Source organism: Cygnus olor, chromosome 5 (assembly GCF_009769625.2).
Source record: "Cygnus olor isolate bCygOlo1 chromosome 5, bCygOlo1.pri.v2, whole genome shotgun sequence".
Lineage (NCBI taxonomy): Eukaryota > Metazoa > Chordata > Aves > Anseriformes > Anatidae > Cygnus > Cygnus olor.
The window spans coordinates 62,875,050-62,891,099 of NC_049173.1; the positions used below are offsets into that span (position 1 = coordinate 62,875,050).

Sequence of the window (16,050 nt, forward strand, 5' to 3'; positions counted from 1 at the left end):
GTTGTAGCAAGAAAAGATATAGGCCTAGCTCACCACAGCAATTAAATGGGTCCTAACCCAGTAGACCCTAAGGCACGTGATTTAGGGTGTTTCTAAATTAGGATCAAAAGACATAAAATGCCTAAATGTTATTGATCTTGATTAAGCAAACAACAATTAATTTTCCAATATGTTGCAGCTCTGGTTTCATTGTTTTCTAGATAAACGGTAATATATATCAGCTGAGCTACCTTCACACGTTCTGCGGTAACACCAATATTTACTGCAGGGCTACTCTGCAATCAAATGCTGCTAGAGTTGACTGTGCTTCATCTTGTTCCTTAAACTAGTCACAGCTGAAATAGCCAAGGCTCGTATTGGTTATTTGTTAGGCTGCAGCTGACTAATTCAGTATTTCTTTAGATCAAGAGGCAGACAAATATGAAAATCTACTCTGTAAGTGATTGTTTCTTTTACCTTTATCTTCTCTGGGACAAAACTGTTTGATCTGGGCTATGGCGTGGATGCAGTCCCTTTGTGTTAAGGTACTTCCATACTTAAAATGTTCAAGAAGGCTTTCAGGACTTGATGCTTATGCCTTTTAAGCATCGTTTACTTGAGGAAGCTCTTCTCCCGCTGTGAAGTAAACTCATGCAGTTTAGTTCTGTATTTTTATCAAAGATCGGAGTTGGTAAACAAATGTAGGTGGTTTCCAAGCATTTTCTATTTCTGGCTATCTAACAGGTATTATTAACTGAGGTGGAGAAACACTTCCAAGAGGCAGGCACTTCAGGCCTTGAAGATATGTCCTTGGAACTTGTAGTATTGGCACAGGCATGAAAGAGAGTTTGGAGCTTATACTGGGGATTTGATCACTTGTACTGGGTGTGTTTCTGTACCTTCCATTTGTTGAAGTTGCACAAAGTACAGAATAAGGCTCTAGCTGTTGATTATTGCAATGTTGATGCTTACAAATCAGCCATATATGGTTTGTGCTGTGAGCGCACATGGCAAACAGACAACATGTAAACAGCTATGCAAGAGCTGAATTTGTACTTAATGGCTCCTGCAACTTGATCAGGGATGCTGATGAAACTTCAAAAGTATGGTAATGCTGCACACAGATACTTCAGCGTAGAAATTGAGTGTTAGAAGCCAGTATGACAAATGGTATGTTCTTGTCCAACATTGGCTGGAAGTACTGGAGAAGCAGCCATTACCAAGAGGGAGGAAGGAGCAGCCTGGACTGCAATATGACCTGTGGCATGGTGCTTTGCACCCCTGAGGCAGGAGAGAAATTTCAGGAAAAGCTGGAACATCTTATTTTTGAAAAATGTTAAAGTCTGTGACTTGGACATTTCAATTGTGAATTGAAATGCTGCAGTGCTTTTTTTCCCCCTATTTTTTAAAGATCATTTTTCTATGGTGAAAAGCTGTCTAAACTAGACTTCAATTTTTTGTCTACCTTCTCAGCAATAGACTCATATAAATATGAGAGTTTTTTTTACATAAAGTTTTCTAATCTATTATCTTAAAAATCCAAAATCACCAAATATTTTCAGATATCAGAACCAAATTTTTCAGTATTAGAGATTGATCTGAAGATTAACTCAATATTACTAGCTCAAGAAATTATAGTTCTTCTCATTTTTGCTGTTTCATTTGGGATACAAATATGAACTAGGTTATGAGTTTTTTTTCAGACCAATTTATCAGTCAAAGATTTTACAAAAATACACTTTTGTAATGTTATACCTGTCTCAAAAGATTTGAAATTACACCCTCGGCTCAGATTTCAGTACTTAGTGATACTTCCATTTTATATTCTGTAAGTATCAGTGGTGTTTCTCTTTACATTTAGGTTGTAACTCTATTTACTTACAGTAATTTCTATTCAAGTTAGTCTATGCCAAATAGGGTAATTGGATTTCTTCCTTCCTTCTTCAGTCTGAAAACGCTTTCATTAGAACTAATGTCTGCTCTGATGAGATTATTGTCCCAAACATGTTCAGAAGTACTGATCTGGTCAGGGCAAGTATTGCTAATTACAACCTTGATGTCCTCAATAAACATAACTAGCACTATTTGCGGTGCTGTTTAGCAGACTTTTTCTCACTGTGAGGGGAGAAACTAACCTCAAATACAGATCTAGTTGGAGTAAGAGTGAGCATGGAGCTGTGCAGTTGCTTTGATTTATAGCATCTTTGTCCCTGGGTTATTTCCCTTTCCTTTTTTGGTCTAGTTGCCTTATGTTCTGTGTAACCAGATGCACCGTGTGAAATCATGTCATTTAGATTCTGCCCTGTTTCTCAGAGTCTTCGCAATGGTCTAGGTCACTGCAGAAGGTAAGAAACTGTACAAATAATATCTTACCATTCCCAATTTTTGCATAAAGTTTCTATGTGAACTGCTTAGTCAACAGGAAAAAGAATGCTCTATCAAACATACAAAATACACATGCACAAAGGAAGCCAAGCATGCATGAAGGAGGAAAGGAAACTTTATCCCTGATTGAAACAGCAGATGAAATGGTTTTTTTTTTTTTTTTAAGCAGATGGGACTTAGGCTGGCCATGTACTTTTTAACTACTTCTGAAGGACCTTGGGAGCTTTAATGCCCAGAAAGAAACTGAAAGGTGTGATACATAACATTAATGACTGAAGTGGAACAGCTGTTTTTTCCTCTTGGTAATTCATAATTATTGTTTTAAAGGCTGTAGAAGGCAGGGTTTGTTTTGTTTTTCTCTTTTTTAAGTTGGGGAATTTTAGAGCATGGAAAACAATAGGTTTTCCGTTCCATGAGCAAGCTGTTTTGGGCTCTCACAGTGTTGCTTTTAGCTCATTAGATTGAATCCTGCTGGAGTGATAGATGCTGCAGCCACCATTCAGTGCTGGCAATCTGTTGTGTCTCCATGCTTAATTAGTCAGTGAAATTCGTCAGCTTGAAAGGCAGCACTTGCCTTGACAGAGGCATTCAGAGAGATTAGATGTAGCGTGTTGGGTTTTTATGTGGTGAATGTTTGGGTCCCAGGGAATGACAGTCAGCTGGGGTATGAAGCGAAGGGGACAGAAGAAAGAGCATTTGGCCAAGAGGTTTGGGAAATGCCTTGCAGTAAAGAGCAAACAGGATCTGGTTCTGTTGGCACGAGCTTACTAACCACAAGGCAGTATTTCAAGAGCTTATAGGAGCTGGGCAAATTGAACTCTGGCCTGCTTGCTGAGCAGCTGACTGCCTGCCTTCCCTCAGTATATGAAGAAGCTATGAGGTATAACTATGGGTATGTAGGAAGATGACTTTTAAATATGCCCAGCAGAGTTTTTGGGCCAGGCACCACCCAGTGCTGGTGGTAGGCTGCATGGGAAACGCATGCAAATTGTGCCTCAGAGTAAGCCACAACTCACGCCCACCTACTTCTTGGCTCTTCTTCAGGAAAGACGGATCTGTTCCGCTCTCTGCAAGCTGAATATCAGTTCTGGTGACAAGAAGCTATGTTACAGTTTGCTCTCATGGCAGATGAGGCAAATAGCATTCAGGCTGCATTGGAAAGAGCATGCCCAAGCAGATCGGGGAGGCCGTTATCTCCATCTACTGGTAAGATAGCACCCGGACTGCTGGATCCAGTCTGGGGCTGACCAATTTGTGAGGGATGTCCACACACTGGAAGGATGACTGTGAGAAGGCTTCAGTCATGGAATAACCAAGAGGAGCAGCATTGAAAAATATTTAAATTTCTATTTCCTTTTAAAATAAAAATCATCTCACAATTAACTATTCCTATGCTTACTTAGCTGATGAAAGCTTGCTTGAGGGGCTGTCTATAATGCCAGTTCACATATCCAAAGCTATCCAATCTCTTCCCTTCCTTCTGGCCAAGCACCAGATGTACACCTGGTTACTGCAGATAAGTGAGTGGATTAAAAACATTTAACTGAGTGGGTTTAGTGAACTGTTCTCAACCTGGGACTTCACTCTGCTACTGTGTAATTTTATGCTTTTTATTATGGTCAGTGGGTCCCCTGCAGCTCAGATGTGACAAGTTCAGTTTTATACCTGTAGTCAACTGTTGTTTCTTGATTTAGTGGAAGCTTTTTAAAGTTACTTTCAAATCTTTACTATTACAATATTAAAAATGCATAGCTTGCAAATGTTAAAAACAAAAATAAACCAACAAAACTTTTTTAGGAAAAAAGAGAAGACATTACTGCCAGATGTCTGTTCTTCTTAATGTTATTTTTGCACTAATTTAAAGCTTTGTCATGGTGGGTAACAGAAAAGAAGGATTTTTCCCCTCACTCTGGTGCTGAAGGCATTTAGCTTTGTCCCTGTTTACTACTTGAGGAGTGAGTGGTTACTGGTATTCACTCATGCTTCTTGGCTTTTGGATTGGTCACTACTGCCATAATACGAGACTGGTGTTTTGGCAAAGCTGTGCACCTAGCCACTGTGGGACAGGGTCTGCTCTTCTTGTTCCCTGCAGCCAGGGTTACTTCTCTGCTCATGTCTGAAAAATACTTGGCAAGCCTCTACTTCTAAATGAGGTGTTTCCTCAGCCAGCTGCCTCTGGCTGTGGCTGGAAGCTCTTTGCTCTTTCTCACTTTGCAGGGGGCCCTGGGGCTTGCTGGAGAAGCATGAGAGTGTTTTCCAGGCTGTGCAAAGGGCTAAATGTTGGGGTTTATTTTGATCTTCCTTCTCTGCAGAACTCTTCAAGTCTGATCTGCCCATGCCTTGGAGGTGTTCACAGGAACACTTCTCTCCTCCTAGATCTAGTAATTATCTTTTCTCTTCAATATCCAATATCTTTCCTTTTTTTTTTTTTTTTCTTGGAAGGCTTTGCAACTGTGTGTTATAGAAATGCTAGTCTACCATAAAGACCTCTTTCCTACAGCATCGGATAAAAAAGTGCTGCTTTGCTCACAACGTAATGCAGCTAAAGTTCATTTAGGGCTGCAACTCTTCATGGTGGTGCAAAGGGACAAAAGCAATAGAAGAAATCTCTACAAAAGCTGTAGACACATGCTACATTTTAGAGTGTTCATGAATTTGTTTATCTTGCTGTTATCTAATAAGAAATCAGGATTTCTTTTTAGACTTGAGGTTGTGAAGAGAAAGCAAGCACTTCAGAAATCTATTAATTGGAAATAATACAACTTTTCTAGTTGAAGTTTTTCTTTTACTGTAAGGTGCAAGACTTGCTAATAGCAGTTAAGTACCTTTATCAGAGAGGGATGCAAAAATTTCTGTGGGGTAGCTACACCATAATGTACTCAACGATAAATTCCCCTCTGCCTTCAGAATAAAGGACGACGTTTCAGTAATACCAGCTATCAGCCTAGCTTCTAAAAAGTGCGAAACATCGCCATCTTGAGGTTGCTATTCTGTATGGTGTCTAAGTGTAACGAAAAAAGTATTCGGCTACAAGTAATTAAAAATAAAACATCTTCAGTTCTGCTTGAAAGGCTCTGATGGAACACAAAGATAAAGCTAGTGCAACAGACTACTTGATTTTCGTTAGATGTGCCCTTTTCATCATTTTTTTTTAAAGAAGAAAAGCATTTATGTTGCAGAATCCTATTAAAATAATAAGTACTCTTTTGTTAAATAACAATAAAAGGGAAAAAGTCCAAGGTATTTTAACTATAGTTCTTAAGATGTCCTAACTACCACTATTAACTTTATGCAAAAATTCTGCATTAGTATTTACAGGTGTAACACTACAGTATAGTCAGGTGCTTAATAATCGTTAATGTGTCATTTTGTGTGTTTTTACTGCACAAGCTGATCCTCTTTTGACTGTAACTGTGTAAATTCTACTGTCCCAGGGGCTGCTTAAAAAAAAAAAAACACCTTGTTACAATTCTACTTTTTTTCCCTGTCACAGATCTATTATATACATGTTTTTTTCTGAAGGTCTGAGCCAAGAGGGATAGAGGAATGTAATCTGAAATATATGCTTATTCCTAATGCTTAAGGTTATTGAACTAAATGATCCAAGATCTAGGTTGATCAATTTAAAACAAATGTTGAATTTTAGCCCTTAAAATGCTTATGATTTCAGCACAGTATATGTGGGGTTGAAGTCCAACAGAATTGCAGAGACAAAGGAGAAATTTCCCAATATTACTTAGGCAGGCTTTTTAGTGCTTACTTGTGTATGAAAATTAAAGATTATCTGGGAGCAATTTAATTAACTTTTTCTTATATAGTTGACCTAAGCATTGACTTTCTGATTAACTTTGAACCTGCTGCTGAGTGTCTGTGTTTTTTAGCTTCTTTGCCCAAGGAACAGTTGTTAGGCTACCTGAAATGTATAAATGCAAAGAGATCCAAGGATAATGTGAAATATGCTCAGAGAATAACTTTGCTGTGTAGATGCTAGTAAAGGTAATTGGCAGGCCCCTGAGCACTGAGTACATGCCAGCTGAACACCTCTCAAAATCACCTCTGTGATTGTGAAGGGTACTTGTGTTACAGGGTATCTCCTCACTTTTAGAGGAAATCCATATTTTGTAGTTATGATCGTGGGCATACTTTGTACTACGTTTAGTTTTCCTTTTTATGGGTTAATTTACAGAAATAGTATCTGAGCTCTGAGATGAAGTGTATGGAAAGAACTTGTGGAAATACAGAAATTATAGTGGATTTAATAATGAAGAAGCTTTTCTTTCCTTCATTCTTTGTCCCTCAGAGTAGTACATATTAACTAAACTGATTCCATTTTTATTTTTTTTAATGAGGACTGACTTTCTTCAATATCCCACTTAGTATCTCTCTTTCTGTGGGTTTTGTTGTTGTTTGCCCTATGTATAAAAACAGTGCTCAAAATAGAATGCTTTCATGAGTTCTGGTTTCTATAGGTTTAGGGTTGTTTCAGGCCAGGGCAAAGGTCTGTCTAGTCCACTAATTTTTCCGACAGCAGTCAGTAGCAGATGGAAAGGGAACAGTTGAAGAAGCAGCCAAGAATATTTCACCACCCATTTTTCTACGCAGATAATCAGTTATGGCAAGTCCAATACTAAAAGAGCAATACGGACATATTTAGGTATTTATCTACACTCATATACACAAGCCTGTGTTGGGCTAAAGAAATAGCTCAGCCCTGCCAAGAAACAACCTCCTGGCAGGTAATTCAAAGAAAAATGTTTTTTTACTGAATGGAGGCATTAGCACCCCCAAAAAAAAAAAAAAAAACCACTAGTGAAGGGTAGAAAATCCCCATCCTTGTAACTGGAACTGTTACAAGCTGACTAAAGGAGGTACTAAACCCTTTAAATGGGATCAAACTTGACAAGAAAACAATGATTTGTTTCTTTTCCACTAGCATTGTTGGTCAGGTGCTAGCTGTTGGCACCTGGCATTTACTGTATGGCAGGCGACTGTATATTTGCATATACACCTTCCAGTAGAAAATTGTTGGCTGGGCCATAAAGCTGGGTGGTTCTGGGGAGCAGTGGAAGTTGCACACGGTCCATGGTGGAGCTCTTGTTACTTAAAAGTATATTATGTGAGTGCCTGGAAACAGAATGGAGCTGCTTCAGAGTGAGAGAGATGTCTTTTGGTCACCCCAGATGTGATGACAGCTGTGTGACTGTTTGTCTTAGATGTATAGCTAAGATCACAGCCAAGTCTGTGCAGATGGGACTAGGTTTTCCCTTCTAGCCCTCTTTTTGCTCCTAGAAACCAGAATGAAGCAGAACTGGCTTGTGGGAATGGAGTAACAGAAGTATCTTGCAATTTGTAAGAATATAAACTAAACGAAAAGATTATGGCCCTTAGGTTATATCCATGTTCTTACTTTGCTTTCAGAGGAAGTTGTGAGACTGTAACTGTTCCTGGACTGGACCCTTTAGATGGCAAATATTGTGATTTAGTGCTCAACTGTGGTATTAGCATCTCTAGGAGTTTGCACATTACCAGTAAGGATTTTTCAAAAACCTGAAAGTAAAAAAATTGAGATACATCTTGTTCCATGACTGTCAAACATTTCAGAGTTTTATGGGTTTCTAGCTTTCCTCTATAAATCTGGCAGCAGTAGGCCTCTGCAGGAAAGTGGATCTTCTTAACCAAAAGCCCTTTAAGAAAAGAGTATCCCAAGAATCTGGATATGTTGTTAACCATGCTTGTGACTTTCGAGCTTCCTCTTCACCCTTCAAAAGAAACAAAGCATACTCCTCATGTATCAAACCTGCTCTGCTCCAGCCAAAGCTGACTGGGCTCTTAAATGTGTCTTCTGGTCAGCGCAAAGACTTTGGGATCTTAAGGGACTGCACCAAGGATCAGAGATCTGTCTCAAGTCTGTGCTCTGCATCAGACTTCAGGGCTGCCTTGGTCAAGTCCTTTAAATGTTTGGTCTAGGCTCAGTAGGGAACAATGAAAATGTGCCAGTTTTGCCCTGAGAAAAATGTTGTTAATGGGTAATGAGTTTTTTTGTGCTGTAGTAACTGAAGCCATTTTGATACCTCAGCAGCTTGTGCCTTGGTGTGAGACTCCTGTTTCTTGCTTCTGGTAAGCCAGGTAGTGCTAAGCTTTTCCTTTGTATCTGGAAAGACGTCCAGCGTGGGGGTGTCTTTCTCCTGATGGAAGCTAGATGGAAATACAGCTTGCTCACACAAGTGAGAAGTGGCTTGTGAGAGCATCAGTTGTGCAACAAAGGCAGCGGCGGGGGGGAGAGCTGAGTGTGCAGTGCTATTGATTCTCTTTCCAAGCCACTGGTTTTGCATTTTCTGTTTTTTCCTGCCAAATTATAGATCAAAGTGCAGCCCTGAATGTGCATGTTAGAAAAAAACACTCAGATAACTTCTACTTAATTATGTTACAGCACATTATTGCATTAAGACATAATGGTCGATTTCATCAGAGTTAATTGTTGCATTTTTAATGTCACTATCAAAGTGAAGTATCCTAGCCAGAAGAAGCAGCACATCTTCTACTATGTAGCAGCTCACGTTACTACATGCCAGAGATAAAGACTTGGCTGTCTTTCTGTAAGACAGATTTGATTTTAACAACAAATGATTGGGTTTGGTGCAGCAATTACTGGGTGATACTCTGGGGTCTCTACGCAGGAGGTCAGAAAGGATCTTGACAGCCAACATGTCTGATTGTGGTAAAGCTTAGATACCTGTGTTATTGTTTTTGTTGTTTTGTTTTTAAAAAACTATATATATTTTTAAGAGAATCCTCTTAGCTGCACTGATGCATTATTAAACAGTTGGGCAAGTGGCTCATGAATCTTCCCATGGATATAGAATTTCCTTGATTTTGTGTTCCCAGGTGATACGTTGTGGCCACTTTTGTTTTTAGACAGTCCCTTGTCTGTGAGCAGGAAGTAGACTCTCTAAAATGGATGGCTTGTACTAAAAGCTGTCTCTGGCTCATAACATGGAATATACAGTGGTTAGCTTCTTTGCATCAGCATGTTTTTTTGGATGGTTTAAAAAAAAACACAATAGAAATGAATGTATGTGTAATTTATGCAAGTCAGATTAAAATTATTGTACTTACTTTAGAATTATATTTTGCATTGTTACTCTACAAAAGAGACAAACCTAGACATTGTCTTTGTTATAGTTGACTGTGATACTGCTTCAGCCTCTACAGGGAGGGAAAAAGATACTAAATATGATTTAGGAGCTACTTAAACTTGTATGGGAAGGCTGTGATAAGAGAGTTGCTTAAGGCTAAAATTAGTTGCTTTTATCTCAATAAAGGCTGGGGTTTGCTCTCCTAATGGCTTTTAGTGCCCGTTGTCTTTTCAACTGGGGATAGACGCTAGGGAGCACCTGGAAAATCCTTTTCTGAACTGTAACAACTAACATGTCCCAGGGAAGACAGATATCGTTTTGTGATGTACATACATGTATTATTCTTTGACTGCTTCGGACTTATGTTGCTGAGGTGCTTGCACCTCTGTGAGGTCCCTGCAGGCAGAGCTTGTGTGAAAGGGAGGGGGGATGCTGGGTGCTTGGGGCCTATAATGGCAGAGCCCACAGGCTTTGATGTGCACAAAAGCCACTAAGTTCTTCTGCAATGGAAACTGGTTCTATAGGAGTTCTAGCTGAAGCTAGCAGGACTTAATAGTGTCCACGAGTGGCACTTACTGGCTTCTGTGCAGTAAGTGATCATCTTCAGCTCCTGCTGTCGCAGTGAGGGGAAAGCAGCTGATGAGGAATTAATGGAGCTCCATCTTTTCCCCACCCAGCTTAGCAAGGAGGAGGAAGAGTAAAGAGCAAGCTCTGTGCAGCTACTCAGTACTAATGGAGGATGGGCATCAGCTGTGCCACGGTGTCAACCCCATGCATGACCTGTAAGGCTTCAGCCGTGGGCATGGATGCTTCATGGTCAAAGAAGCTGCAAAGTGAGTCACAACAGTGCCTCCACCTCAGCCACCGCTGCTGTGGTGGCCCTTTCAAGTCATATAGTGAAGAGAGCTCATATGACTGAGGCTTGCTTTTTAAGCTGCTCCTGGTTTAAAGTGTTTCCAGGTAGAATTCAACCAAAGGTCAGCCAACTGTTTCTTCTCAGTGCAAGCTCTGCTCACTCTATGCGGGTGGTGCTCATGTCTGCATGTGCATGAAGTTTCCTTGGCTATCAGGTCTGGGTTGCAGGAGCCAAGCAGTGGGCAACAGCAGCAGCCTGGGGAAGGGTGTGAGAGCCAGGCAGCACCACCCAGCCTGGGTGGTGAGGGCTCAAGCTTTGCAGTCCAGAAATCTTGGTTTACCTGGGCTGCTAACAATGGATCAATGGGCTTGTTCTATTATTACTTGCAGCAGTGGATAACTGGGAGTAAAGCCTTGTTGTACTAGGCATGGTCTTCCTTGAAATAGTTGTAATCTAAAGATCTGAAAGTAGGGAAAGAAATACAAAATTGCCAGCAACACACAGCACCTGTGGGGTGGGATACTACTGGCTGACTACTGAGCCTTGCAGATCCTTCCTGCAGGCCTGTGTGCTTGCTGCACTGCTCGCTTCAAATGAAACTGAGCACCAGACAGTGTGTTTTGATGTCATTCCTTTGGAAGAAGGCTGAAGAAAGACAGCATGGTTTTCCGTGGCATTGAGGCAGCTGTTCAAATGGTGTACTGGCTTGTAGCCTGATCTGATGTCTGTGCAGAGCCCCAAGCGTCAGCATAGCAGAGCTGAGAGCGGTTGTGCCTTGATGGGTTATCTCAGAAGTTTAGTACCAGCTGCAGGGAGGCAAAGTTGTCTCCTCTTGGCAAGTCAGGAAGTCTGTAAGTATCTTTCAGATTAGGAAGCAGCAGCAGAGCAACAAACAATGTCTGTAATTGGCAGCAATTGTCGTCATCCCAATCAGCCCTGACCTAACTGGTTGTATGTTTTGCAGTATCTATTTGCATTCTGCCTCTCTCTTCCATCAGGGTGTCGTTCATTACTGAGACGATTCTGCCAGCAGCTATGCAATGCCTGGGGATGCCAGCACAAGAAGGAAAGTGACATTTTGAGAAGGATGTCATTTCTTCTTCAACACTGCAAAACATCCACCCATCTGTCACAAATGCTTGTCGTCTTTCCCAGCACTCCAGTATCTCCATATCACTCATTCACAGCGTACAGCTCAGCACAAGGGAATTTATCAAATTAGTGTTATCAATCATATGCCAGTTCGCATTACTTACAAGTGCCAGAACCACCTTCTTTTTGCCCCTCACCATCAGATTTGGGCTTTTATTTTAAGCTTATCCTAGGGAGAAGAGCTGGAGAAAACAAGCGGGGAGGCAGTACTAAAGTGTTTCTGGAAGACCAAGCTGGCTTGCAGACAAATTGGATGTCTGCATCCTGAAGGAAATCTGTTGTCTGATCACAGCATCAAAGGTGGAACTCTTAAAGCCACATACAGTCAACTGTGCCCCAAATCCTTCTGCTCCTTTTTGTTTGAAACTGTCTGGTAGCTTTTTTTATTTTTATTTTTGTATCATAGAAGATGATGATCCTTTACAGGAGAAGAGGCACTGTGACCCACCTAAGTAGCTTCCATATTAATACCAAGACAAATAATCTTCATGCTGTTGATTTGGGAAATCATGTGTAGCCCCAAGTCCTCAGTAAAACATTAGCTGTGGTTTTACTTAACATCTTGGGGGCTGATCTATGCTTTTCAGTGTCACTCTGTGAAGCATCCAGATAACCACCGGTGAAGTATCTTCTGTGACTGTAATGAAGTGTCAGGTGCAGGGTAATTAATAACATGCTGCAAAGTTCCTGCTGTGTGAAAATACAGTATTGGGTATGCCTACGTTACCAGAAATACTTTCAATTCAGATTGACTTGAAATTTCAGTTCATTAAACTGTCAACACCTCACAACAACTATAATGAGGGGAAAACATTGATTAGTAGCCTCAGAAGTTGCAGGCATGTTTACAAGAAGCTGGGTTCAACTCTGTGAACAGGAGTTGGCTGTAAATGATAGGCTTTTTTTTTAAATGTGTATGTATTACTACCATGTCTATCTTTTTATAGAACTCACAGGTCCAAGTCACAACATTGCATCAAGCCATGTTAGAAAATGAGTATTAGAGCACCATTAAACATGCGAGCCTGAAATAGAGCAAAGCTCAGTGAAAAGCCAATCCAGTTTAATGTAGAATATTACACATTTTGTATATAAATTGGTATTTGTAGAGTTACCTGGATTAATTTTGTTATGCTACTTAAGAAAAACTTAATAAACAGATATAAAGCATACATGCTGCACATACTCTTAGTGTGAAGATCAGATAATTTGATGTTTCATCTGTGAATTATTTAATTTTCTCAGATGTTTCTACTGATATCTTCCATTCATGTCCTTACTGTCATCTTCAGAAATGTCTCATTCTTTGAGGCAAGAATTTGATTTCTTTTATCAGGCATTTATATGAAGTGACTTTATACAAGTCCTGGATATCTGTGTGTTACTGCTGAACTAGAAATCAGCCTTAACAGTGCTGGGGAAAATTAATTCTCCTTGTGTTTCACTCAGTCACCTTGAATGCCAACTTCCAGAAGTGAGATAGCATTTGTTGCTCTGAGAGCTTTGCTATTTTGTCCCTGAGATAAGATGAAATCTCAGATTGGGAAAGCACACACAAGGCTTATCAGGCAGTTCAGTGGATGTACTTTAAGTTTGGAGGGCTATGAAAGATGGGACTGAATCAGGAGCTTTTATGTTTAAGCATTTGCAAACTTGAAGGTGAGCAGGGAAAAGTGCTTGAAATTTCAAACCAGCTCCAAAGAGACTTTTTTTAATGCAACTTATTAAAGTATCTGTTTGTGCTTTTTTTTTTTTTAAAAAAAAGGCACTGCACCTTATCTGGCACCTCTTTGAGAAGTGACAAAACTGAAATGCAATCTCTTAATGAAGAAACGATTGACATAGCACACTTTCAGTCACTGGTGGTAAAAATGCTTTAAAGCTGCTGATTTTAAATGAAGCTTTTCATGCGTTTGACTATGGAAGATGACTATGGGCCCTAGTTCCTGCTGGGACAACAGAATACTAAAGGCTCCCTGAGGCAGGGTTACCATAAGGGTATCTCCATATGACACAGTGATGAGCTGCTTAGAGACTAATTTAGTACTGAAGGAACTAACTTAGATATTTTTATACAGGATAGTGGTATTCCAGATTTTGCTATCTGGACTCCTTTGTCCTGATGAACAACAGTGTTTTAGTCTGCAGGACCCTGTGGTACAATACCAATGCTGTTTTGGCAGCTTGTTTGCCTAAGCACTCTGGAATTACACTCAGCTTGCCTGGAGTTTATGACTAGAGAAGTTTTCCAGATGAATACAGGAAAAAACAAGGATGGGCCTAAATTTGTTTTGTTCACAGATTATTGGCATGAAAACTTTGAAAAGGGGAAGTTTTCTTGCCTTTCTCCATCATTGGTGTTGCAGCTGCTAGGAAGTTCTGCAACTCCTTCTCCTCTTTGTGAGGGCACCTCCATAAACCACCACAGTCGCTGTCTCTTACATGACTTCTGGGGCATAAGTCTTACTTCCATTTTCACTTTTACAGCCTGCTCGTTCAGACAGCCCTACGTATGGGCCACTGACTACTTCTATTGGGAAAGGTTCTACAGCTACCACAAAACTGTAAGCTTTGGGGCTCTACCTTTCTCCCAGGTGGCCATCAGGCCTGTGCTTTGGAAGAAGGGTAGAAGAGATTCAGCCCCATTGCTCTGAGAAGAGAGGATTTTCCCACTGTATCCCAGAGACAAGAACAGGACATAGAAGATACTTAGTCTTGCTCCTGTAGAATAAATTCTGCTGACTGAAAAAATAGATTTTAACCCAAACCTCTTCCAGCCAGACCAGCAAGGGACACTGAGACTGGCCACAAAATTCAGTCTGGCTTGCCTAGAGGTTTATTACTGGGACAATGGTCCAGCTGGACTGAAGAGGTGGGCAGGCTGTGCAGGAGCTAACCAGTATGTGGAGTCAATGGGAGTGCTCTGCATGCCATGCAGTGCTATGTCCAAATGTGTGGTCAGCTCATGCTGTGATGGGTGTTAAGCTGTTTCTATGCATAAGCCTGGTCTCTTCTTAGTCATAACTGTAGATTTAAAACTGAGAATGAATTACCAGGCTGTGCTGTAGCCAGAGGACAATTACTAGCTGTGGAATTCAAAGCCTGTCTGTGCCTTAAATCGTCTTTCTAAAAAAAAAAAAAATACACCACATTTAATCTCCTGTATTGTAATCAGCATAGCTAAATTACAGTCAGAATGTGAAAATAGTTGCATTCAGAATTTGCTTCTACTATTGTGGCAATAGGACTGTCAATAAACAGCAAACTGTCAATCACATACTATTTGTTTCAAAAAGAAGTGTGATGACAGCTCTTCTGTAATGGAAACTCCATCATCTATCACCTGAATATACTACCTAAACAATACCACTTCTTTCAAATGTCCTGAATCCTTTTATACATCTTGTCTGTTTTCAGCTGATTTGAAAATGGTTTCCTTTGACTAAACTGTTACAAGAAAATTCTAGTCGTCTCTGCTCGCAATGCGTGCTTAGTTTTGATGTGGAGAATAGGATGAGGCCCTCACACTGCATGAGAATATCCTTAAAAATAAAGCAAATATCTTGTGTCAGGTTATTGAATGGACCTTTTAATGAACTGAGGGAAAAGCTTGGAGTAAGAAACAGCGAGAGATTGTGGGGGTTGATGTTAAGTACCTGCTAGGTGGAAAGCTGATGGCTTGGGGAAGTGGCAGCGGGCACTCTGTCATCTGACCTTTCTCAGCCATTTAACTTTATTTTTGGCACTGGAAGCAGTATTGGCTCTCCTTCACTTTCTTCTTTAGGCTGGATGAGGATGTACTAGCATGGCTCGTGCAGTGGCAGGGTTCAGGAGTTTGTTTTGGGCCTTCGAGTGGCATCATCAGAAAGGAGCTGGTGCTGCGCTGTGGGCTGAGTGAGGGTGTGCGTGTTAGCAGGCAGGATGCTTGCAATTGGATGTGCAAGGGCCATCTGGAAATGTTACCTTAGCAAACTTAAACGTCCTATCAGAGTTAAAGGACTATCCACAGAAGAATATGCTGGGTTATGCAGCGGTGGATCTTGACTTTTTGGGAGGGCGGGTGGGGAAGGAAGTCAGTCTCTCACTCTTTGTCCTGCTCTGTACCCAAATGGACCAAGGTGTTTTGATATTCTGTAAGAGTGATATAGAAGGAAATGATCTTGTACTCATAACCCAGACACAATGCCTAGATATGGATAAATAGTTGTTACAAATAAACTTGAAGCCTGCTATCCAGTCCTGTTTGATAGAATTGGAAGATTGACATTGTAGGACTTAAATAAGTCTGAAGGCTGGTAAATGACTTCCTCTGATTTTCCCCTTCCAGTTGATCTGGAAGTAAAATGTAAATCATTGTTCAAAGTAGGGGTCTGCTTCAGATCCCTCATGTTTATCTAAAGGTATTTAAGGAATATTTTCAAATAAAAATAAATTTTAAATTTGGACTTTGGAGGTAGAATGGAACTTTCTTTGAGAACTTCAAGAATTTATTCCTGCTTAAATAACTTGCTAGCTACCCCAAAAACTAAATGTACGACTTAA

General features: G+C 40.4%; 1 protein-coding gene and 2 long non-coding RNA genes across 3 annotated transcripts in view; 2 read left to right on the forward strand and 1 right to left on the reverse strand.

Annotated features, from left to right (window-relative positions):
* TUB (TUB bipartite transcription factor) overlaps window positions 1-16,050 on the forward strand; it is a 146,214-nt gene that overhangs the window by 32,627 nt on the left and 97,537 nt on the right.
* LOC121071445 overlaps window positions 1-16,050 on the reverse strand; it is a 71,594-nt gene that overhangs the window by 25,632 nt on the left and 29,912 nt on the right. The gene's annotated exons all lie outside the window — the stretch shown is intronic.
* Window positions 416-14,613, forward strand: LOC121071446. Its single transcript, XR_005820602.1, has 3 exons — window positions 416-435; window positions 2,293-2,324; window positions 13,996-14,613. It is a non-coding gene; the product is annotated as an uncharacterized LOC121071446 (long non-coding RNA).